This window comes from Punica granatum, chromosome 4 (assembly GCF_007655135.1).
Source record: "Punica granatum isolate Tunisia-2019 chromosome 4, ASM765513v2, whole genome shotgun sequence".
In the NCBI taxonomy this organism is placed as follows: Eukaryota; Viridiplantae; Streptophyta; class Magnoliopsida; order Myrtales; family Lythraceae; genus Punica; species Punica granatum.
Genome location: NC_045130.1, coordinates 13,121,997 through 13,147,792, shown reverse-complemented (window position 1 = coordinate 13,147,792; position 25,796 = coordinate 13,121,997). Strand labels below are relative to the sequence as shown.

At 36.5% G+C, this 25,796-nt stretch overlaps 2 long non-coding RNA genes across 3 annotated transcripts; both read left to right on the top strand.

Moving 5' to 3' along the window:
* The first annotated feature begins 1,666 nt into the window (after positions 1 to 1,666).
* On the top strand, positions 1,667 to 8,499 carry LOC116202734. Of its 2 annotated transcripts, XR_004156139.1 has the most exons (6): positions 1,667 to 1,896; positions 2,260 to 2,316; positions 3,957 to 4,041; positions 4,169 to 6,619; positions 6,888 to 7,028; positions 7,895 to 8,499. It is a non-coding gene; the product is annotated as an uncharacterized LOC116202734 (long non-coding RNA). The 2 variants fall into 2 exon arrangements; XR_004156138.1 differs by having other exon boundaries at positions 4,169 to 7,028.
* An 8,145-nt stretch (positions 8,500 to 16,644) lies between these two features.
* Positions 16,645 to 18,866, top strand: LOC116205879. The gene is made up of 4 exons (XR_004156596.1): positions 16,645 to 16,883; positions 17,073 to 17,129; positions 18,383 to 18,450; positions 18,583 to 18,866. It is a non-coding gene; the product is annotated as an uncharacterized LOC116205879 (long non-coding RNA).
* The last annotated feature ends 6,930 nt before the right edge of the window (positions 18,867 to 25,796 follow it).

Sequence of the window (25,796 nt, the reverse complement as noted above, 5' to 3'; positions counted from 1 at the left end):
TTTTAAAAAATAAAATATCAAATTAGAAAATTAATATTTTATTTACAATAATAATTGTAGAGATATATATCACATATAAATTATATTTCTCGAAGAGAATATTGTATTGTTAGTTAAATATAAAATTACTTTAATTTAGGATTGAAAGTGTTAAATATTTATAGTAAATATGAAATAAATTAATTTGAATATTTAAAGTTTTGAGTTTTTGAAAAAAATAATAGATATTAGTATATAAATATAATGTTTACGCTCGGAGCGCAAAAATATTATAACTAAAATTAAGTTTATGCTTGGAGCGCGAGTCATAAATAGATGCATTTTATAGTTACTTACCATTTTAATATTGTACATGAAAATTTAAAAATAAAGAATGAATGAAATAAATAATATTAGAAATAAAACCTCAAAATCGATAGTAGTGGAAAGCATTTTTAAACTTGTAAGGGAGAGTTTATAAAATTATCTATTATATTACATTAAAATCTATTTAAATCGGTCAAATAACCGTGTTATTTTCAATTAAATATCGCATGCATTATATAGATAAATAATGTTGAATTTATTATTAAATGTATATATTATCAATGCAAATTTGTTAATATTACAAGTTTTTGATTTTTTAAAAATGAAAATATAAAGACAAGTAATACAAATATAATTAAGTGTAGAGAAATGATAAGAACAATGCCTGTTGCTCAACGGTTAAGGAGATGGCATGCGGGATGGGTAGATAGGGGTTGGGAGGTCTTGGGTTCAGACTTAAAAGATGCATGATAGATATGAGAGAGGTGGGAGGGGAAAGGAGAGAGAGAGGAGCAGTTGCTGTATTTTTTTTTCAATAAAAACACGGAGTTGCTGATGCCGCAGAAGACGTGGCGAATCGGAACTTCGAGAAAAATAGGTTCTAACAACCCTATCTCAAAGGAAACGACCTCCAGAGCAAAACTCACAGCCTTTGGCTGTGAAAAGACGAGATTTTGACCGAATTCCATCGTTTAGGGTCTCAAACAGGCAATTTTATGTTAATTATGGCCTTTTTTGCTATTTTTGGAAATAATTTATCTTTAAGGATAATTCGATATTTTAGGATATAGTTCATCTTTAAGAATATTTTGTTAGTTTATCTTCAAGAATATTTCGATATTTTAGGAAATAGTTTATCTTTAAGGATATTTTGTTTCTTTCAATTTATTCTCGTTTTCCCTATTTAAGCTTTGTACAACCCTAAGATTGAAGAGAGTCGTCTTTTTGATTATCAATAAAATTCAGAGCTTTCGTGCTTTGTCCAATCTCGGATCGATTCGAGTTTGATGTCTATTTCCTGATATTCGTAGAATCAACAAGTTTAGAAGGTCGTAGTTCCGGTATTCGTGCGTGAATCAACGTACCTGTGACGGTTACTCACGTTGTACGCTGCGTCAGTAACTGAAGGATTTATTGAGGGAACCGCCTAATCCCTTAATTTTTAGTAGTTGTATGAATAAGCAAATTAAAAATCAAAGGAACCTCGGAAATTTTCTCTTCTCGTGATGCTTGATGCTTCCACGAAGATAATTGAAGCCACGCTAAAGACTTTGAAGCATGATATGATGTTGCTTTCCCCCATCTAAGACCATTGACCAAAATCACAGCTGGCTTATAATATATATATATATATATATATTAACCACACTAAAGTGAAGTACGGGCCAAATAAATCGACTGCTAGTCCACACGCAGTCATAAAACACAGGAATTAGAGAGAGTACTGCGGAAGAGGGATAACAATGAAGAAAGCTGCTGCATTTACGACATCAACTCCATCGTTTATAACTATTCGGATTGGCGTAGTTCTCACAATCATTCTCCTCTACCTCATTCCCCTGGCCTTCGCCAGCCGTCTTCTCTCCGGCAGTTAGTCTGCTTCCCTCTCTCTCTCTCTCTCTGTGTCTCTCTCAGCTTAAGATTTTCAGATCAGTTTTTTTTTTTTGCCATAATTAGGTATGATTGACAATGCTTATTTGGAGATCATATCGACCTTTGAACTATATTAACATGGTTGTTTGTGGTGGATTTATATATATACACAATATATATATATATATATATTTCTTTGGGTGGAATAATGGATTATATATTTTTGTTTAACTTCTCTCCTGCACATACGTTATAATTTTGATTTTATAAGCCATATGGGTGTCTCCTAATTATTCTTTTCAATTTCATTAATGTCTACTAAATATTTATTGTTTGATGGGTACTAACGATGTCATGCAGAAGATGTGCACCTGCAAGGAACTTTTCCGTCCTTAGCTGGCCAAGCAGTCGCACGCAGTTACGTATACTAGTCTTCCTAGTCTTCCCTTTTCCAATAAATCTATACTTGCAAATCATATGTCTTATATAGACGATACAGGTCACTGAATAGACATGCTATGGTCCATTTTTCGTCACATAGATGTTTCCTCCTAAATGATTTTCAACAGTCTCAACGTACATCCGTCAAACTCCTCTATTGCTATTCGTAAATACATAATACCTTTGGATAAAAAATGTGGACATATCTTGATGTTGGGACAGATTCTCTTCTATATGGAGAATGGTAAGGGTGGGTGTTGAAGGTAATCCCATATGGAAAAAGTTAAGAGAAAATTCATAGGTTTATAAGAGATAACGGTCTAGCAATCCATTGGCTTAAGTTTTTGAGTTACGGATGGGCCCGAGTCCAAAGTAAGCCTGTGGGTTTTTCCTAACAAGTGGTATCAGAGCCCAAGGTAACGATCCTGGGGAAGTGGACATGCTTTGCGTGGAAACTCACACCACACCAAGGCCCAAGTTTGGAACTCGTGGCTAGTGAATGACCTAACAATTGGTATCCGAGTCCGGAAGTGGAAGCCCGGCTCGAAGTCCTCTACATAGTCGTGAAGGGGGAAAATTGTTGGGACTATTTCTCTCCTATATGGAGAATGGTGAGGGTGGGTGTTGAAGATAATCTCACATGGAAAAAGTTGAGAGGAAATCGATAGGTTAATGGTCTAGCAACCCATTGGCTTAAGCTTTTGAGTTGCGAATGGGCCCGAGTCCGAAGTAAGTCTGTGGATTTTTCCTAACACTTGATTTACAAAAATAATGAGAAATGATTTAAAAATATATGTTCAATAAATCTAATAAAAGGGATACTTTCCTATTTTGATTCACCAAAAGAAACTTGCATCTTTTCATTTTTTTTATATCTTCAGTTGGATAATTTCTTCACATTAGAACGTGAATTGAGCTAGCCGAAAGAGATACTAGCTATAGCAGCACTCCGGATCGAACTAAAGTTACAATAAATGCGCATTTATGTTTATTTAATCTAAAAAATAAGTTTTCAACAGAATATGCTATTGGAGTTCAAGAAATGAAATAATTATATATTTTCAGTGGTGACATACTGAGTTTTTCTTTTTTGTCATTTCTAGTCTTTTTAGAGTTAATTTAATTATAATAAGTCTAATTATATATCGTCAAATTGCCAAAACTCTCTAGGATCTATTGGAAGATTATGCATTTAGATATTTTATTAATGACTAATAATTAAAAAAGTTGACTTTCTTCTTAAGATAACGTCTATTTTATGATTTTAAGGAATTATCTAATTGTTATTTCTATTTTGTATGTCTCTACATTGTTTTAAATTTGTATATTTTCAAGAAAGGATGAGCTCCCACGTGCAATTAATGCACAAGGACTTAAACCAGTATTACACAAAGAGGCAGAAGTTGCTTGCTAGTACTCACACAATTATATAAGTTCAATTTCTGCACTTACAAATTTATATATAGGGTGGCACTTTTGGAGATTAATTAGTTCACAAAAACCTATGCAAGCTCTTATATCAAAATTAGTCCAATTGCATCTTGGCAAGTAGCATGATTTTGATTTCTCAATTGTGATATATATCTAATATCACTTGCCAAATGATTATAATGAAGATCTAGTACAAGTGGGTGGAGGATATCGTCAAGATGGGGGGGGACATGCGGGATAGGGCCCACACCATTAAAGTTCCTAAAGACGGTACTCTCTCATTTCCCTTATAAGGCAAGCTGGTATACTTTTGCATGCACAAGAAAGATTAGCTAGGGAAGAATTACATTAATACGTACTGATGATGAACATCAAAATATGCTATTTCCACTTGCAGGCACTATTTCATCACATGATCAACTGCCCGAGGAGCTAGTAATACAAACGGATTATGTATACAAAGCTAAAGTATTAATTCTATCAAATTTCGTCCCAGTGAGTGATTTTTACGACTCTTTTCCAAGATCATGCCGAAAGTATGAGATCTGAGAAATTCGTAGTTCTTACATTCTACATGTAAGATGTACGTTTAAATAAGTCGTTAATATAAGGAGCTTATAAATAAGGTTTCGGTGTCTCACCGATTTTGTGTAAGATAAGTTACAAAATAATAAAATTTCTTAAGGTTGAATAATAAGTTATCCAGTTATTTTAATGCCAGTAATGAAGTTACTGAACTGTCGTACCTGTCATTTAACAAGTCACTTCATTGACAATCGCTGGATAACCTGTGATGCATCTCAACTATGTTTAAAGGGCCCCGAGTAAACTTTCTAGGTGCCCCTAGTCGAAGATAATCTCCACCTGTTACATGAACTGATTGATGTTGGCTTTTTTGGTTTTTATCCCCTTTTGATAGGTAATATAGGACTTGTTCCCCCACCTTCTTTCGTCCATTGTGCTTGTCTGTAAATATTATCTTGATAACATTAGTATTGTGCATGTATGCTGCACATGCACTATCTATAATATCAATTGCTTTATCAAAATGTTTCATATTAAACATTATTGTGTAATGTGGATTGTATATTAGAAAAAGGAAAATGAAAGAATAAATCTCCATTTGAAACTGTGCTTATGCAGATATACAATAATCATGAAAAAATTTGAATAAAAGGGAAAATTTGGAAAAGTAAGAGATAGCTGTGGGGCAAAATTGCAAGAGTTCATACTTTCAGGGCTCCAGTTAAAAGCCAGTCTAACGCAATAAATAGCCAAATAAATTAAATACATGATATACGTTCTGAACACCAGGAAATAGAACGTACATGATTTCAGAAGACACTGATGTGAACGATAATATCCTTCAAAAGCTTCTTATAGCTGAAACACGCAAGCAGTGTGTAGATTTCATGCATGGATCATGGATTTGGAGTAGGACACATATTTCCTTATTCAAGTTTAGATGGATGTTTATTTATCTTATACAAGGTAGGTTTCCCGTGCATGCACAGGTTACTTTATTAGTTACGTGCACATCACGGTCTAATATATTTGCATATATATCCGTTTATTTGTATTATACTAATAGATATGCACGCGTGTTGCGTAATGAGAATTATCTTTATTTAAATTTCTATTCTTCCTTTTGCTTTTAAATTTTAAATTTAATAAGGCTTATAAATGCTATTTGCAGATGTTATACAATGCATACACAGATCAGAAATTGAGGTATCAGAATACAAGATCCGAAAGTTGAAAATTCAAGAGCTCTTTCGGGATATCTTACATTAAATTAATCCTATTACTGGAGTATAACTTGATATTTTCCTTTTTCCTCGAGTCAGTGATCTACTTATATCAAATTCACTGATAAAAAATTTACACAATTTAGTGGCGAGAGAACTTTAAATAAGACATGGAGAAACTTGGTGCTAGCTTAATATATTTATTGATTTATTTACTAAATTGAGATTGCCGGTCATAAATCTAATACTCTATATAGAAAAGGAGAAGTTCCATCGTGTGTTTTCACTTTTTTTTTTAGGTGCCTTTTCGGTACTTAAAATAACAAAGGCCTAGCAAACTGACATGTGATTTCATTGGGCCTCCTCGCCTTAGAGGAGTATATTACTACTCTATATTCCCCTGCCTGCCTTCCCCCCCTTCCCCCCAAAGCGCCGACCAAATCTGTCTAACCCTCCCCCACGGGCAACCTACGAATTGCGTCCAACCCCATTCTCCAACCTTCCTTCCTTCTTGATTTCCACCTTCGTAGCATCTTTGTGTGCCCACTTCTTTTCCTCCATCCATTATTGGTGCCTCCATCCATCTTGTTGCTAAGAACAACATGTTGCCTCTTGAACAGTTTGGTTTTAATCCTTATTGAAATTGAATGCGCCTAAAATGGTCGGATCTATGGGTCTGTGTGCTAATGCAAATGTTACCATGAATGGGCTGTCTACACATGCCGTTTTGACCGTTTCATCCTTAGGATCTATAACTACTCAAGCGTATATCATCACGCCTCCAATTCCTTCTAAAGGTTTTGTCTGTGAATGCTAGGTTGATTTATATAGAATGCTGGTTGATTTATATTGTAAAACGAGTTTTTTTTTTTTAAGAATACGTCGTCTTTTCTAGGTTCTTATATCATCATGTACCTATATTGTCTTTTCTAGGCTTTTGAGCTGACTAAAAAGCTTTCCAATTTTATAGAGATCTTGCCATATTCGGCATATGAATATAAGCATTTATTCTCTCCTTCACCTATGATGAACATAGAAGAGTTAGAGGCTTGAAATGCAGATCTAAGGATGACATAGAAAAATGAGAGTCAAGGAAAAAGGTAGTATACTTTTCTGCTCTCTGAGTTAGCCTATCTTTATCTGTAGTTGTACTATGTCTTATCTATCGTATTCAGATCTACACCAAAGAATCATTTTATTGCTATTTTTTTTTAAGAAATACAAATGCATGAATCATCTTCTTACTCTCTGTTCTTCTTATTTCTTTCCTTTCTATGTCTCCTATCTGATATCTGCCATGTGGCTTCTTCCGACGTCCTCTTTGTGCTGATGGAACTTCTCATCCTGTAAATGCAATTTGACGACAAGGTTGGTGTTACCTTCGTCTTTGTTGTGGTTGAATTTCTTGCCATGAATGGGCTCCTCAAATTATCAGCACTACGATTCCACTTGCTCATACTGGTGCTACTTATTAGTCTATTCCACCATACTATTGGCAGAATACTAAAGGTAAATTTTCTGATCCTTCTTTCTTGCACTTTTTGCCATATAGATTAGTGCTTAAATAGCCAATCCAATTAATGTTCATAGTGAAATTTCTGTTAGGCATCTCTATCTATATAATGCCCTGTTGCTCTCTATTTCGCATTTCATTGCTCTTACATTTATTCGACATTTTAGCCAGCCTCCCTAACTTTGACGCTCAGAACATGTCTGACATAATTCCTTTCTTTTCCCTTCTTTCTAGATAATTTAGCAAATCAATGAAGTTGAACCAATTATGAATAACTGCACAGACCCATGTTTTTTTTTTTTTGGAAGACATATCCTGAAAATGTCTATGTGATTTGACATTGAATACATACTCATGTTCTTGCTTGAATAGCGTTACAGTCATTTGTAATGTGTTGCCTCCTATACTATCTCTATTGTTCCTTCTCAATCTATATTTCTCACTGTTGTATTTGTCAATCTGATTGTGTTGAGATTATGCACAATATGTTTGACAAGTGTAAATGCCTCTAAAATGATCAAGTTTCTAGAACTCCTTCTGTTATCTCTTAAGAAAGACTTTTCCCGTGCAAATCATGTCTTGTCATTAGAAACGAAGTGGATAACCAGGAAAGAAAAAGCTCCAAAATGAAATTTTAGGAGATTGGTAGAACAGAAAGTGATACTCTGCTACTGTTGAGTTCTTGTGATTTTCATTAAATGATGAAATAGCTTGCAATTCATAATTTTTATTGGTTAACATTAAAGAATTGAACATACGATCTTCTGCTTACTATAAATAATATTGGAGAAGGGTTTTTGATATTCTCTTTGGGATGTTTCCTTCGCTATTCAATCCTCTTATCCTGGAGATACTTTTGTAGGTCTTGAAACTTTGATGCTGATATGGAAGAGGATAGTCTTGTTGCAAGGCATGCAAGTGTTTCTGAAGATAAAGTTGCTGCTAAGGATTACGCTTTATCCTTAATACACTGTAGATCAAGAAAACTAAAGGCTGCCTACCCTGGTATGGCTATGGCTATTAACAAATAGAGGAGAAGAAAACAGGGAGGAACAAAAAAACATGTAAGGGAAATTGCTTATCTTTGATTCCTTGAATGATGATCTCATGTCAAAATATAAGCAATTTCAGTGATCCCCATAGTACAAAGGGCTCCCGAGCTCATATGATACTCAAAACGTAGGTTAAATGTTCCAAAGAAGTGTTCGCCTGTCCTGTAGGATAAGACAAGTGCAAGATTCTCCAAGATAAAAAGGTCATTAGAAGGTGCAACAACCACACATCAAATTCAAATTATCAAAGGAGTTCGTGCAAACTTCCATTCCAAGCTAGATGTTGGATATATGGAACGTATATGCCTCGCCATAGTTTTCAAGTACTTTCGGTTCTTGGCACTCAAATTTTCAGTTGTGTCGTGTTGGGCTTTTGCTGGCGGTAATGAGATATCACTTACCTATTAAATAAAAACATTTATTTATCATAGTGATTCTTATTATTAAATAAAATAAATTGTAGATAGGAAATGCTCATGGATATACATACCACATGCAATGCACATGGCCATTTGACTAGTTCCATAAAAAAGGAAAAGGCATACCTTTTTCTTATTCTATTCTGATATAACCATAAGGTATCTCAGCTAGTAGATAATATATTTATGAAAATACCGCCAAGTTAGTAATTGAAACAATCCTAATCTGGCCCCTTGAGCACTCGATCACAAATCTTTGGTTATAATTAATATTAATTTTCGTACATTACATTGGGAGTCTTCATTCTTTTGAAGAATAGGAGCTAGTATTCTGATCAAATATATCGGAAATATGAATTATAGAGCAAGAATAAACAAAAGTAAACTAAAGAAGAAAGGTTTGTAAAATGTAGCCACGTTAGTAACATCAAAGTCAAGTACGAAATACTATTAAATCTCTCGCTTCAGCTCACTGGACCCACGAGGGCCCCTTGCATAGTGGACGGCAATTAGTGATGGCCCGTGTCACCTGACATGGGATCATCTTAGAAATCCCCCAGATGTATATTTGCCAATATGCTGAAGAGGAAAGGAAAAATTTATTTACATAAGAAGCTGTGAAGAACATAATAAGTAGAAAAGAGGAATATATATAGCAAGGCGCGACTGTCAATTGGAGGTGAAGGGGTAGACATGGCCGTGGAGGTGGAGAAGCGATTGGGGCTCGGGGGTTCCATGGAAGGAGTTGCGAGAGACAGTAGCAGCAGCTGAGCAGAGTCAGAGGTGAAAAATAGGAACAGGAGGCATGTCGCGAATTAGTCGGACACGAAGGCATAGTCACGCCCAGAAAGGCGGAGAAGCAGTTGGGGCTAGGGGTTCTGTGGGGAAGCAGCGTGTGAGGAGAGGCACGGCCGGAGAGAATCGAAGCGTTGGATGTTGGGCAATTACATAAATTTCATAGAATGACCACTTACCCCCTTCTTTTATTTTCATTCCTCCCTTCTTTCTCTCTCTCTCTCGCTTCCCTGTAGCAAAAAAAACATCTCAAACCTGAAGTTTTTTTTATAAAAGAAATAAAATAATATATGATCATAATTGGAATAGATTTTATTAATTTCTTTTTTTACTAACAAAGCACACTTACTTGATTGAGGATATCAGAAAATTAGGAAATAAAACAGCACGGTAATCTTTTTCTTATAAAGTTAATAAAAATTAGGAAATAAAAATCACCTGTAGCGTGCATCTAATGCAGTCTGAATAAAATTTGAAAAGATGAATTATAAGAAATGGTAGACATGTCACATGAAAATTACCTCAAGTTATATCAATTCTATCTGATGAAAGCACGATAACATATCGATGTGGCCATTTGAAAGTGAGAGACTGTATCAGTTTCTCATGGGGTTAGATGCGGAACTGTATGGGTTGCCGTATTCTCAGATTTTAATACTGATCCGCTACCTAATGCAATCAAGGCATTCAATATAGTGAACCCCAAGAACTGAGGAGATCGGGAGCATCTCGGAAGGATAATCGCATTGAAGGATTTGCTCGAGAGGCTGATTGGATACTTGACTCTGGGCGTCCTCGCACATGACGGGACACTTGGATTTTCTCGAAAATACATGAGAATGGAGTAGGTCATTTTCAATCACACTTCCAGATAGGAATGTTGTGATGGCTGAACTAGAATGAAAGGTTCGGTTTGGCAATGGTTTTCTTTTACGAAGAGTATTATATATACCGGGTTTTACTTATAATTTAATATTGATTGGACTTTAAGGATTTGAAGTGTTTGGTGCTATATTTGTCGGACTTCTGTGTTGTGCAAGACCTCACCACGGAGACGCTGATTGGAGCGGGTGACCTGTGGGGCGGGGTTTACTGTTTTCAGCTTGTGAAGTCACGGCAGGTTTCTTTGGCAGCGAAACCGAAAGATTGGGATGTTTGGCATTGACGTTTAGGTCATCCTTCAGCAAATGTTATGGGACTTTTACCTCGAGTTATTGGGAAAGGTTCATTATCTAGTTTTTGTGATGCATGCTCTCGAGCAAAACAAACTCGAAGACCTTTTTCTGTTAATCAGAATAAAGCTTCCGGTGTTTTTGACTTGATTCATGTTTATATATGGGGCCCCTACAGTGTTTCCTCTTTGACCGGTGTACATTATTTTCTTACCATAGTGTATGACTGCAATAGAAGTGTATGGGTGTATTTGATGAAGGAAAAATCCGAGGTTTATGATCTCTTGGTTAGTTTTAATAAAATGACACGTACACAATTTGGGCAATTAATCAAAGCGATACAAAGCGGCAATGATAAAGAATTTATATCAGGAAAGATGTGAATTCTGATAATGGTGTGGTTCATCAAACATCTTGTGTTGATACTCCTCAGAAGAACAGGAGAATGGAGAGGAAACACTGGCACATTCTTAATGCCTTCTGCTGATTCCCCGAATTGGACATGGCATGATTTGGATGGAACAGCTATGGGACGGGGCTCAGAATCTAGTGATAAAGATGGACCAACTTTTCTGGATGGGTCGGCTAAGGATCAGAATGAAATTGTTGCCCGTAAACCTGGACATGTCCAGGACATTGATTCGGCCCAACAAGAGACAGTGAAGGGGCAAACAGTCGAGCTGCCCACTGGTTCAGTCCAGTAGTCGGCCCAATGCCAGGCACAGGATGTGGAAGAAATCTACGACACAGAACCGGGACCTGTTGTTAGGAAATCGGACAGAGTCACCAAGGGAAAGGCACCTGCTAAGTTTAATGATTTCATTTGCTACACGGCAGTACACCCCGCGCCTAGCTTGTCTCCTCCTATCAGCTCTTCAGGTATGGTCCATCCTTTGCATAACTATATTATTCACGATCAATTATCGGAGACTCACTAAGGTTTGGGAGCTGCTCTTGATAGTCATGTGGAGCCAAGCTCTTATACGCAGGCTATGAAAAATACACCGCGGAGGGAAGCTATGGCTCATGAGATCAAGGCTTTAGAAGATAATGGCACTTGGAGTTTCCAAACTTTGCCTCTTGGAAAGAAGGCAATAGGGTGCAAATGGGCATATAAAAATCAAATATTGTGCAGATGGGAGTGCTGAGAGGTGCAAAGCGCGTCTCGTGGCGAAGGATTTCACACAAGTTGAGGGCCTAGACTATCATGAAACCTTTGTTCCGGTAGCCAAATTGGTTACTGTTCGTTGTCTACTCGCAACCTCTCTTGCTCGTGATTAGGAGCTTCACCAGCTTGATGTACATAACGCTTTCCTGCGTGGAGAGCTCGATGAGGAGGTGTACATGCAGCTCCCACTGGATATTCAATCGAATAATAGTGGTCAAGTTTGTCGTCTACATAAATCGCTCTAAGGACTTCGGCAAGCCTCCCGCAATTGGTATTTCAAATTTGCTTCCGCTTTAATTGCATATGGCTTTCAACAATCGGAGGTGAATCATTCGTTGTTTACTTATTTTCAAGGAGATATCTCACTTGTTGTGTTGATTTATGTTGACGACAAGATATTGGCAAGTAATAATCCAGATGCCTGCTCGCCCTTCAAGGATTATTTGGCATAGCAATTTCGTATCAAGGACCTTAGCTTGTTGAAATATTTCCTAGGGATTGAGGTCACTCGAAAGCCCAATGAGATTTTCCTGTCTCAGAGGAAAATACACTCTGGATATTTTATTCGAGTGTTTAAACCTTGGCAACAACCCATCCTTATTCCCGACGGAGCAGCAGCATCGACTTCAGGAGGATTCTGGTGAGCCATTCCTTGAACCGGAACGCTATCGGCGTCTTATAGCTCGGTTGATTTATCTGACTATTACACGACCAAAGTTATGTTACTCGGTGCATATTCTCTCGTAGTTCTTGCAGTCACTGAAACAACCGCATTGGGAAGCTGCTCTTCTAGTTCTTAGGTACCTCAAGCAGATTCCCGGGCAAGGAATCTTGTTCACACGCTCAGGTGACATATAGTTACGGGCGTATTGTGATGCGGATTGGGCATGGTGTCCAATGACTTGACGATCCATTACAGGCTACTTTGTGACACTAGGTGGCTGCCCCATCTCTTGGAAGACCAAGAAGCAGACCGCTGTTAGTAGATCCTCAGCCGAAGAGGAGTATCGTTCTATGGCCATCACTAGAGCTGAGTCGGTTTGGCTTTGCGGACTTTTGCGCTCGCTTGGTGTGGATCATTCCCAACCTATGGAGCTACATTGCGATAACCAAGCAACGATGTACATTGCGGCCAATCTCATCTTTCACAAGCGAACGAAACACATAGAAATAGACTGTGATTTCATTCGTGATCATTTCAAGAAGGGCCACATTATCACACGGCACTTGTCGAGTAGACACCAGCTCACAGACATATTTACAAGGGCTCTAGGACGGGATTGGTTTCAGGCTCTTCTTTGCAAGTTGGGCATTATTGACATACATGCGCCAACCTGGGGAGTATATTGTGTAATATTAGACCATATTTAGGAGATTACTTTCCTGTATTATATTCCATAGTATTAGAGGCCAAGTGGGGAAGGTTAGAGATTACTTATTTCAGCTTCTCTTTGACATGTAATATAAACCGTTGTATTATTCAGTTATGAAATAGAAGAGAATCGCTCGACAATTCCGCAATTTGATAGGAAGAGATGGAAATGGAGATCAGTGTATCTTGAGTGAACATCAATAGTAAAGCAGATAAAAGATAGTATTAGAAAGAAATAAAGGAAGAGGAAGGTAATGGAGCATTCATGGCTGTAGGCGAGAAGGAAAGAGAAAGCGCGCCAGTATACGTGGGGTATATACATATATTCTCAAAGGTTTTTATAGGAGTGAGAGGAAAGCAGGTTCTTCAATTGGTAGTTATATGATTTGTATCTATTAGAAGGTGTCTGCTGAAGGAAAGAAGGTGTCTGCTAGAGAGGACCTATCAAAAAGAAGGTGTTTGCTGGAGGGTAAATTATTCGAGAAGGGCAAAAAGTTCATGGAGTGTAACACTTTGAAGTAAAAAGAAAAAAAAATTGGAAAATGTTTCAATAAAAAACAATTCATCATCTCTAGATTGAGCCGTCAGCTCAATGCTTATTTGACTTATGATGTATCAGTACTTATCTAACGTGGCTCATCATGATATGTCAAGTGAGACTTACAGAAATCTTTTTAATAAAAATTATTCTACAAAACAAGAAAAAAATAAACAAAAATCCAAAGACAGAGATGAGAGGGTCTCGATTCCGACCACCACTATCCCAGATGGGATCGTTGGTAACCACAAAGGGTGCTGACAATTCCAATCGGGGGGTGGTGGCCGGGATCGACGCTCCACCCATCGAAATCGGGAGAATCTCCAAATTGGAGATGGCTGATTGCTTTTGATTAAAATATTTTCGAAACTTTGTGCACCAAATTGTTATAATTTTTTCTTTTTGTCCAAAGTGTTATACTTTAGGAGCTTTATGCTCTCCCGGAGTAATTAACCCTCTGCTGGGGGGAAAAATAGTATGATGGCCTTTCGGAACCTGATTAGTGCACGATTCACCCAAATATATATATACACATATATATAGTTCATGGATCTTTCATGTACATAGAGATTTTTTTGTAAGCGATAAAAATAACTACTGCAACTTTCCTAAAATGCATCTCGGCCCAAAAGATATTATTTGACCACATCGTGGTAGCCAAGAACTTTATAATTAATAATGTACAACTTTGTAATCGATTAATTCAAGTACTAATTATAAGAAATAACCAAATAAATTATAACTGTTCTCAAATTTCAAGTTCTTGTCCTCATTAATTAGGGCCGTCTAATCGTGCATGTTGTCCTCCTGATCTACGAGAAAAACCAGCGACGATGGCATAACAAAAATCGAGAATTTGCATTCATAAGTGGAAAAACAATTGGATCATAAGTAACTTTTGACGAAATTCTGGAATAATAAAAAAAAAAGATATCATTGATTTGAAAAATTAAAGAGGAAGGAAAAAAAATTCTTGCATATATTCATCATGCATGATGAATACGATCAGTGTAATGGGGTTCTATATTAAGGGTGAATAATACATTGAAACCAGATAGTTTTGACAAATGAAATTGAATCCGCATAATAACCACTTAAAAGAATAACGGTGGAAGAGTGATGTATTGGACATAAGAATTTTATTATGAGGAAGGGTGTTTATAGAATTTAAAAAGAGAAAGGGCACTTTTGGAATGTAAATGTGAAGAAACGTCCAAATGAGCTTCACACTTTTCATATGTTTTAATATGTGGAAGAATTTTGTGTAAATTTAACTTGCAATCTCCTACATTAACAAAATAAAGCACAAAGCAGAATCGAAAATAGTAACAATCAAATAAAGGATGGAAGATTATATTAAAAGTGAAAAGAAATTTCTCTTAGGATCAAAACTAATACACGTATAAAGTAGTGATTACGATCTCGATTAGTTGAGCAAGATGAGATGGAATCATGTTTACAGGAACACAAAACTTGGGGGGGGAAAAAGAGCACATGAGGCAAAAGAAACATACATATTTCTCGATTTTTATGTTTTTTATATTTTGGCGAAAAAAGTAACGGGGAGAATCGAGCACAACAAGACAAGGTAATGAGACTAATCGTTTCGTTTTTCACGAATACTTTTATATCGCCTATAAAATACCATTGGGCGTATAAGTGATTGGACCTATTTTCAATCCAAAAGCTCGAGCTGATCGATTGTGGTACTCAATCATTTATAAACCCGTGGATTTATCTTTTCGTTTTTCCGTATGGGACAATATGTCTCAATACCCGCCTTCACGTGACAACGTGTGGCTTTGATACTTCACCTACACGTGCCATGTGGACTTGAACACCCGCCCTTAAGAACTGACTACGAGCAGAGATTGGACTTCCGTGCTCGGGACTTAATCACGACGTGGACTTCTCCGTACACCTCAAGCGAGAGGAGGGGGATAATTGATAATGAGGCTACAATTGGGCCGGACTAAGATGAGGTGCAATCTGGCTACCTCGAACTAGACTTTGCGTGATATGAGCCCACACGTACGCGCGAAAGCATAACCTGTTCTGATACCATGTAAAATACCATTGGGCATATAAGCGATTGGACTCATCTCCAATCCAAAAGCTCGAGTTGATTAGTTGTGGTACTCAATCACTTATAAATCCGTGAATTTCTTTTTTAGTTTTTTCATGTGGTACAATGTGTCTCAATATCGCCTAATAAAACAAGTACTAGGGACGAAATTTTTTTGCTTTCTATCAGCTAAAGCATGAAAGAGCTGTTACATAATAAGGTCTTATAGAATCCTATGTTCAAAGGTATTCTCCGCATGCAATGTCTGTGCTTTACTGCCTTACTTGACACTAGCATTTTCATAATTATAGCGAAAGTTACTTTATTTAATTTATTCGTCAATGATTAAATAAAATATACAATATAATAAAAAATTTATTGAAATAATTTAAAACAGACAATAATTGTGAGAGTACGTAAATCTTTTCCCATTCTCCCGAATATCACAGAAACTGTAGTGTTGTATTAGTATTTATATTTCTTTTTATTAATTATTTGCCAAAGATTAAATAAAAAATATAATATAATAAAATAATTTATTAAAGTAATTTAAAACAACAATAGTGAGAGTCCGTGACTCTTTTCCCACTCTCCCGGATATCGCACGAACACCAGTGTTATATTAGTATTTATATCTTATAGATATACTTTTAATACATGGCCAGTCCAAATTCGTAATCCACCTCTCTGGAGTCCACAAGCAAGAATCAAAGTTGTCGAAAATTGACCTATACATTTATTTAACATGTCGACTTCCATACGTTGTATGCATAAAGGTAATTAAAAATAAAAGGAACCTCAGTTTTTCTCCTTTGTGATGCTTCCACGAAAATGATGCAGCCCCGGTCAAGATTTTGAAGCATTGGCATTGATTTTTTATCTGTCGCTAGCGTATAGCCACTTTCAAATAAATCACAATTAATTAACTTAATAAACCAAACCTCTTGGAAAACTGATAATCCAGCCAGATGATCAACGCAGTTTTCCACCTATAACAACTAATGACCAAGCGAGATCACGGCTTATATAACATCGAATAGTCACCAACCCGATAGAGCTAGTATAGAGCTGTTAAGCTGAATCCATCCGATCATATCACACACAAAGAGAGAGAGAGAGAGAGAGAGGTAGAGGAGGAAAGGGGAATCGATGAAGAAAGCTGTGGCGTTTACAACAACTACCCCGTCGTTTTTGGCAATTTGGGTCTTTGTGCTCTCAGTCGTTCTCCTCTGCCTCCTCCAATTGGCCTCTGCCAGCCGTCTTCTCTCCGGTGGTTCATCTCCTCCAACTTTTCCTTGATTTTCAAAAGGACATTTATCAATTCAAAATGACAGACTGAATATTTTAGCTTTACATGGGTGGTTTATAAGCCCCACGAATGTCTTTTAATTATTCTTTTCAATTTCAGTAACATCTTTTAATTATCTGTTCCTGACGGAGATTAATGATGTTTCCATAGAAGATGTGCACGGAAATGGAGTTCTCCCGTATCTAGCTGGTCCGGCAGTTGCACGCAGTTAAGTATGCTAGTCTCTATTCACCCTAAAAAAGTGAGCTAGTCTTGTCTCCTAATTTTGGACCTGTACCAGTATAATTCTCATGAGTTACACGTGAGCGCGTCCTTTTGTTGAGAATATACAAAATTATATAGTTAGATAGATTAAGAAAAATTCAATGATGAAAATCAATTTATACAATATCATGTATTATTTATATAAATTTGTGTAAGATAGTTTTCACGACTGTTAAAGAGATGTAATTTCACTTCCATAACATACTGAAAATTAAGTTTTAAGCTTAATTTGATTGACAGCTTGTAAAGAAATACAATAATGTTAATCAGTTATTATAATATGTTGTAAATTATAGTAAATTCTCATATACTATTCATGAATTAAAGGAAACATTGAAGCATATCAATTTATTAGATTGATATCTGTTAGTTTTACAAGTATAGTTAGATCCAATAAGACTAGTTGAACTTAAGGACAAGTTGGTTGACAGTTTCACCGATAAAATACACGATTTGATTCTTAAACTTGAAATTGGTTATATTAAACCTATAGATCCCATAAGTTCAATAAATTTAATATTTTAAGGTTATTTGAAATATATACAGTAAAATCTAAACATGATATAACATGCGAGATGTATTGCAAGTAACTTAAATAAAAGAAATTGCCTAAGCATAATTTTCATGTAAACATATGCATTATAGAATTGCATAGTATTAGTTTAAAATAAATAATTAAAATTAAATATAAGTTCTACAGCATAATATCTAATTGAAAATTTTTTAAGAGGCTAAAATTAGAAAAATACTGCTTTCTAAACATATAATTTTACTGTAAAAGAAATAAAAGAAGGTGAATTATTGGAAAAAAAAATATGATTTAGTCTTTGGCAGCATTCAGGGTCATATTTAATGAAAAGACACCATTAAATTGAAGGGTTATATTTTCGCGATAATTAAAAGGTATTGTTTGAAATATTCTTTCCATGCATTGAAAGTTTGGAATAAAGATTACAAAATTGTCCACATACGTTAAATGAGTGGAATTAGTTTTTGTATGAGGGGGTTCACAATGGAAATTATGAAAAATCAATAAACACAATGATGAATTACACACTCTTTTTTATGTATAGATTGTTCAGCAAAAAATTACATAGATTGTTCTCTAAAACGTGCAATTGCGCCTTTATAACATCATTTTGATTTCTTAATTGGGATTTATATCTAATTTCACTTGCCGAATGATTATAATGAAGATCTAGGAGGAGTGGGTGGAAGTCCGTACCGTGGAGATGGGAAACATAACCCCTAAAGCTCCAACCAGGTACTCCCTCGTTTTTTCCCTGTAATTAAGGCGTACTTGCTAGTATATTTTATCATGTAGATAGGAAAGTTTAGCTAGGGAATTAAAATTAAGCTATTATGTACTTATGAGCATCATATGTGCTATTTTCAGCTCTGCCGGCACCATGTCGTACGTGTTCAATATCAACTATGCCCCCAAAGCTAGTAATAAGAACATATATCACGAAGTTAAAGCATTCTACTTTGTCTCGCCAGATGATGTTTACGACTCTTTTTACACAATTGTAGTTCTAAGATCATGCAATAAGTGTGACATCCGAGAAATTCGTAGTTCTTACGTTCTCGATTCTACATGTAAGGAGCTTACAAATAAGGTTTTCATTTCTCGCCATTTTGTATAATATAAAGTGCAATACAAAATAACAAGTTGTCTTTAGTATTGAACAGTGACAAATCATCCCCAACCCGCGGGTCCAAACAAGAATATACTTATTTAAGCAGCTGTCCACATATTCTCATACCAGTAATTTACTTGCTAAACGATTGTAGCTGTTATTCAAAAAAGTCAATTCAATGATAATCCTAGCTTTGAAGCATCAAGTTTCAAAAAAACAATTTCACGAAACGGTTGGGCATATTTCCATTTCAAAAGCTCGAGTTTTGGAGTTTATTGGGTGCACTACCCAATCTGCCAATAATCGTTTGAGCAGGAAAAGCTATCTCATTCATCACCTCCTCAACGTAATATGTAGAGGTTACAAGCTTGTGGGAGAAGGAAAATCCCTCAAGATATATGGAAAGTAAAAATATAGCCTAACAAAGAAATAACAAAGAGATATGACGTGCTATTATTGTACAAAAATATCCTAATGCACCAAGAAAAAGAAAAAATCCGAATGGACATGCCATGCATAATCATCATTTACAATTCGCTGTATTGTCAAGTAAAGGGGTTCTATCCACTGTCACAATAAAGTACTAGAATTACCTGTGTGCCAAATACTGGTTGATAACTAAGGAATAATTTTTTAGTAGAAACAGGAGGAAGAGTATCGTAATTAAGATAAAGTTTTTTGGTGCTAAAAATGCTCTCGGGTGTTTCGACCTTTGCCATTTTCAAGTAAAACACCGAGGGAAAGACATTGCATTATGTACATTATTCTTCCTCTTTACTGGGAACAGCACGTGCAACAAGTGGAAGGAAAGATCATCAACCTTATTCTCTTGCACATATCATATAGAAGGGAATTCATAATCAATTGGGTAACTAAAAGGGGGAAAAAAGACGTGTCCTATAAATTTAGCTATTGGTTAATTTTAATCCTCTAAGGTTTGAAAGTGCCGAATTAGTGCAACATATTTGATTCATAAGGTAATTTTGGACCAAAAATATCTTTCTTTTTCAAAACTTATAGGGTCATATTTTAATTAAAAGCAAACTTATATGACAAAAATGTCTTTTTTAAAACTTATAGGACTGAAATTGTCTTACCAAGTAAACGTATAGATTAAATGTCTTACAAAAATGTTTTTTTTTTAAAACTTATATTATCAAATTTGACCGAATGCAAAACTTAATGGATCAAAAATATCTTTTTCGCATAAAAAAAATAAATAAGATGTTTCCACCAGGATATTCATAATTTAATTTTGCATTTCCCAATGGTAGTAAGAATGCTAAGCTGTCAAAAATGTCATCCGGCATTTTCTTAATTACTTAGAGCAGACAAACTTCGTACACTCTTGGTATCTAAAGAGAAAATTTATGCAAGGTGAAATGATGCATGTGTTTATGTCTTCCCTTTCGCCCACATGAAAAGAGCAATTTTGCTGTGTTTATGGCTTGATTATACGTTAAATGTGATCTTTTCGCCGGTTGTCACTGATGATGTATCTCAAGCAATGTATTGTGTCTCTAACGTACGTAGTGAGTGTGTTGTTGTTTCCTTCACGAGACTTGCCCAAAACGATCAACCCACCAACTCCTGATAGGGGCGGATGATATATGATGGACAGTAGTAACCAACAACTGATCAAGAATATCAATATTTCTAGCTAGCTACTGAGATATATAAATTTCTGAATTTTCTCACCTGTTAACTTAATTCACATGAAATTTCTGAAAGGTGGAAGCAATGTATTTCACCACTTAAAGGCTCTTAAAAAACAAAAGAGAAGGAAATTTTTCTCAAAAAGCATGAATTTTGACTCTTTTTTTTCCAAATTTAGCATGAATTATTTTTTCTCACAAAATTACGTAACTTTACCTTGTCTAGCATTCGTCCATACTTCTGTCCATTTTGATGACATGGCGAGCTAATGGAAGCCAACATGGCACACAGAATCCTACATGGCAGTAGATGGAGTTTTGCTAGAACAAAGTATCATTTTCACTCCTCAAATTCTTCTACAGGTCCATTTTAAGAAAGGGCAAATATGTAAATCAACCTAACAATGACATTTTTGCAATATTTTTTATTTCAAAAAATATTATTTTAAAATTTTAAAAAAAGTAAATTAAAAAATATAGCGAGAGAAAACCACCGACGGGCTCCCTCTCTTCCTCTCCCATTATGCTTCTCCATCGCCATCTTCACACCACCACCTCTTTCTCCTTCCGCCACCAGCCACAGACAAATGGATAGGTGTTTATGAAAAGTGGAAATGTTGTGTAAGGGCATAGAAAAAAGCGTACTAAATAGAAAGACGATGGATAAAATGAATTATCGTCTGGTATTTATAGGAAATTTAGCACATTAAACTTGAGAAATATCAAATACTTCGAGTTCTTTTTTATTATCGAGAAAACTTTTAATTTTTTTTAAAATTATTTAATTATATATTACTACATGCAAATAATATCGATAAATTTTCAACATTCGTTTAATCTAACACAATAAAATATAATATAAGATTTAATTGAAATTAACGACATAGGTTCCCTTTCCTGTAGTGGTCACATAGGGAGAGGAGAGATGGCGTTGATTGAATATGAGTGGAAAAACCAACAAAAGTATTAGTTGAGTGGTAAGCTGTTCACCCCTGTAAGGAGAAGAACACAAATTCGAACCCCGGGAAGCGCTCTTGTTGGGAGGTAAAATAACATTTAATACTCGATCTCTCAACTAGATTAGTCAGACCCCATTGGGCTCTGGATATCAGGGCACACACCGAAAAAAAAAAGAATATGAGTGGAAAAAGATGGAAAATATATTTTTGGGAAAGAACCCATTTAAAAGATTTTGTTACATGCATAATTTTAAGAACTTTTCATATATGGCAGAAATTCTTAATTGCTCAAGAAAACTCTCAATTTCTTTGATATAATAAATATAATGTTGACACTTGGACAAATATATTTTGAATTGAACATAAATACAGATGAGGTCTAATTCATGTAACGGAAGCAAAAAATCATTGGAATGAGAACCTGAGAGTTCTATATTTCGAATATGTGGCGGCTATACAAAAATTACATGATCTATCATTGTGTCTACTTTCGGCATATTATAATTCGTCTAATAATGCCCTGACTCCCACTTCCAAAGCTGCCTCCGTTACCTGTTTTTATTTTTTATTTTTTTTTCAGAAAAGACAAAAAGAATAAAAGAATATTATTATTTTCCTCAGAAAATAATTAATCATCTTGATTAATCATACAAAATCAATAATCTTTAGTGTTGAACATAAATAAATGTTATGGATCAATGACTGGATTGACAATATAAAATATGAAAATGAGTAGATTTATGGATAGATCGATATATAAATCATCATCATTAATCATAAAAAACTTGCTTACCGATTCAAACAATTGATTAACCATCTTGATGCATTAAGTAGCTTCCAGGGAAACCTAAAATTATTACAAACATTCTTATTGCATATATATATATTTGTATACATTTGCATTGGTTCTATAAAGGTGAGAGCGTATATCAAACATTTACACCACCGGTTGCTTAAAAGACATATCGGGATGACTAATTGACATCAGGATTATTATTTATAAATCCTTAAAAGTGTGAATCAATCATCTCTGATGAAAATAAACCATAAGATTTGAGTCGTTATGTATGTAAAGGCCAAAGAAAGTTAGAGCATAAATTAATATTTACGTACCATGGAGAAAAAAAATTGAAAAAAGGTAGGAAATAAGATATAATCTGTGGGATTTGATTTACCGTTCACTGGGACGCGGTGTGATCTCATCCTCAGTTGAAGTTGAAGTCGAGGTCGAGGAACTAGGCTCCACTTCACCAGAGCATATGAAATTGAAAACCTATTTACACCCATTTAGGTGTTTCCCAGGCGGAACCTGTTCAATGGTCCATGTTCGATTGTCCTCTAAAGCTCAAATTTCCTCGGCCATCGCCGCTTTCCACCGAGGATCATGTGCAGATTCTCGATGTGATTGAGGCTCCTTATCTTAATCAATAGGAAAAGCTCTGTGGCGATTAGTAATTCCAGAAAAAAGAAAGATATTGCTCTATAGAGTGGAACGTGTCTGAGAATTCAACCAAAGTGGGTTCGCGAACGTATTTGATGTCTCCATTTCTGCCTTTCTTTGTGGAGAATGGGAAACACACTCTTCCCAAAAACACGTAGTTAAGGATGCCCGGAACATCAAGGTCCGCCCTATATTGAGAATATGTCGATGTTTCCTTTCAATCCTCCTATTTTGCTGAGAAGTGTCCATGCACAATATCTGGTGAACAATTCCGTTCTGAGAAAAGAATTCCTGCAATTCTCTTGTTGAGAACTCCATCTTTTTATCACTTCGCACTATCTTAATTGCTCGATCGAATTAATTTTTGACAATAAGCTAATTAGAGAACGTCGTGCTTCGGACTTTTCACGCAACAAGTGTAACCACACACCCCTACTAAAATCATCAACAATGGTCAAAAAAATAACTTGCGCCAGAATTAGATTTAACTCTGTAGGATCCCCACAAGTCACAGTGGACAATTAGAATGGAAAATCAGCTTTATCGGAACGTAAATTAAATTGTGAACGTGTCTGTTTTGCTCTAAGGCACACATCACAATCTTTATTATCTTTCTCTTTCAAACTCAAATTAATACCCCAAAATCTAATATCGACTCGATGGATGACTGAGTCTCCAATGCCCATATATCCATATTCTGATCCCCAATTGCCAGACATGCTGGCGGGACGGTTGCCACACATCACAAATAGTAGAACCTCCCTCGAAGTTAACCCATTCCAAGCGTCCTCCTCGAAATGCAGTCCTATATCACACACAAATTAGAGCAAAACGTCATGCGACAATCTAGATCTTTAAACAATTTTGCAATTGATATCAAATTGCAGTTAAATGATGGCACCAGTAACACATCAGAGAGCATGATGGAATGGGCAATATCAACTTTTCCTACATGGTTAGCCTGCACCGTGGCTCTGTTAGGAATATAAACCGGTGAATTCCCTTTTAATTGGAAAGGACTCCATAAAATATTTGAGGTGCCCAGTCATATGCCTCGATGCACCCATGTCGAGCATCCATTCATCTTCCAAATTCACAAAAATATAGTTGTTACCGGTGAGTCGCTTGGCATTATTCTCTTATGCATTGAGCATAGCTAGGAGTTTCTGGAATCGCGCATCATTCAATCCCACAATCTGGTTATTTTTCGCAGCTAGTTGTGCAGTTCGGACCGCATTCACACGGATTGGGCCGGGTTGGGCCTTACTCGACTGCCCAGTCTGCTTCCACTTCTGAGGTCCAGGCCCCTATTTCCCAACGGGCTTCTTCCCTCTTCCTTTCTCCCAGCCCGCTGGATATCCATGCAAGGCCCAGCAGTTGTTCCTGCAGGGGCCCGGCTTGCCGCAGTAATCACAGCCGGGTCTTCCTTCTGCGCTGGACTGAAGCTGCCTAACAGATCCAGTGCCCGAGCTGCTGCTCCCCCTTGCAACGAACACCGCCGCTTCTGGTCCCAACTCATGAGACCGACCAACGAGCTTTTGACTCTCCGCATGCGCCACCATGGAGTGCACCTTGTTCAACATTGGGAATGGCTTGATGCTCAGAATATTAGAGCAGACCATATTGAACTCAGCGTCATGCCCCATGAGGAATTGTTATGTCTTCTCCTTCTCTCTTTGCGCCATGTAAACCCCTGCTGCATCACAGGTGCAATTTGACCGCACAAGATAATTCTCAAGTTCATCCCACAAATTCTTCATCTTGGAATAATACTTCTGCACGGGCTGGCCCTCTTGTTTAAGAAGGAACATCTCAGATTTTGGTTGGTAAATCCGAGTTTCGTTGCCCGGGGAAAACCTTTCCATAAGGTTCTCCCACAAAGCTCCCGCACTCACATCGCAGGCAACACTGGCTTGGAGCTCCGGATCCGTTGCATTTAAAATCCATGCAATTATCATCGAGTTGCATGTCTCCCATCTCTTCTGATTCAGATTGTCTTCACCCGGCTTTTGGAGGGATCCATCGATGAAAGCTAGTTTGTTCTTTACCCGTAATGTAATGCGGTACACATCGCTCGTGACCACGTTAAATACTTTTCTTCATTAAGCTGACATGCGATAAACACGTTTCCTGGACTGTCTGACGAATTGAGGAGATATACGGAAGGAATCGCAGCCTGTCTGCCAGAATCTTCTCCGGTCTGGACTCCAGTCCTTGGCAGCTTGACTGTCCCCAAGTTCTCCTCTACTTCACTGGTGTTCGGCATCTCTTATGATCGACGCCTTCACCAGCATGATACCTATCGATTAATTGGTCCCAGAACATAGGCGCTCTAATACCATAATACGATTGGAAGCTTCAAGCTTGAATTCATTGATGTGAAAAACCGAATACTTATAGGCATAGCTGCCCTACAAAATAAGGAAACAAGGAATATCTACGGGATTCTCGGGACTAAATATGTCCAACTAAATAATATTAGACTATCCTAATATACAGATGAACGCATATACAAAGAGGATCCCATAATCCACATAATCCCGTAATTACATACTTATAAAAAAGAGAAGTCGTAGGACATATTTTACGACTCGAAGGTTGAAGGCCGGTAAGTTATCCGGGTCTAGGGGTAAATGATACACCTATTTTTGCTAAGGCACTAGTCGTTGTAGAATCGAAAAATTCGAGTTCGGGGGTTCTGTTATATGCAGGCCTATATCCCGCACGCTTTTTCGGTACTCTACCTTGCTAGGCTTGCCATTTTATTTATTTACCAAATGAATTATGCTGCGCTCGGCTTACACGTTTTGACACCGTAAATTCAATGAATTAAATGAGGTGAATCAAGGAACCGAGAGAAAGGTAAGCCCATGCATCAAGGAATTGATTCGCTATCCTCGCATTACAGTTCATCA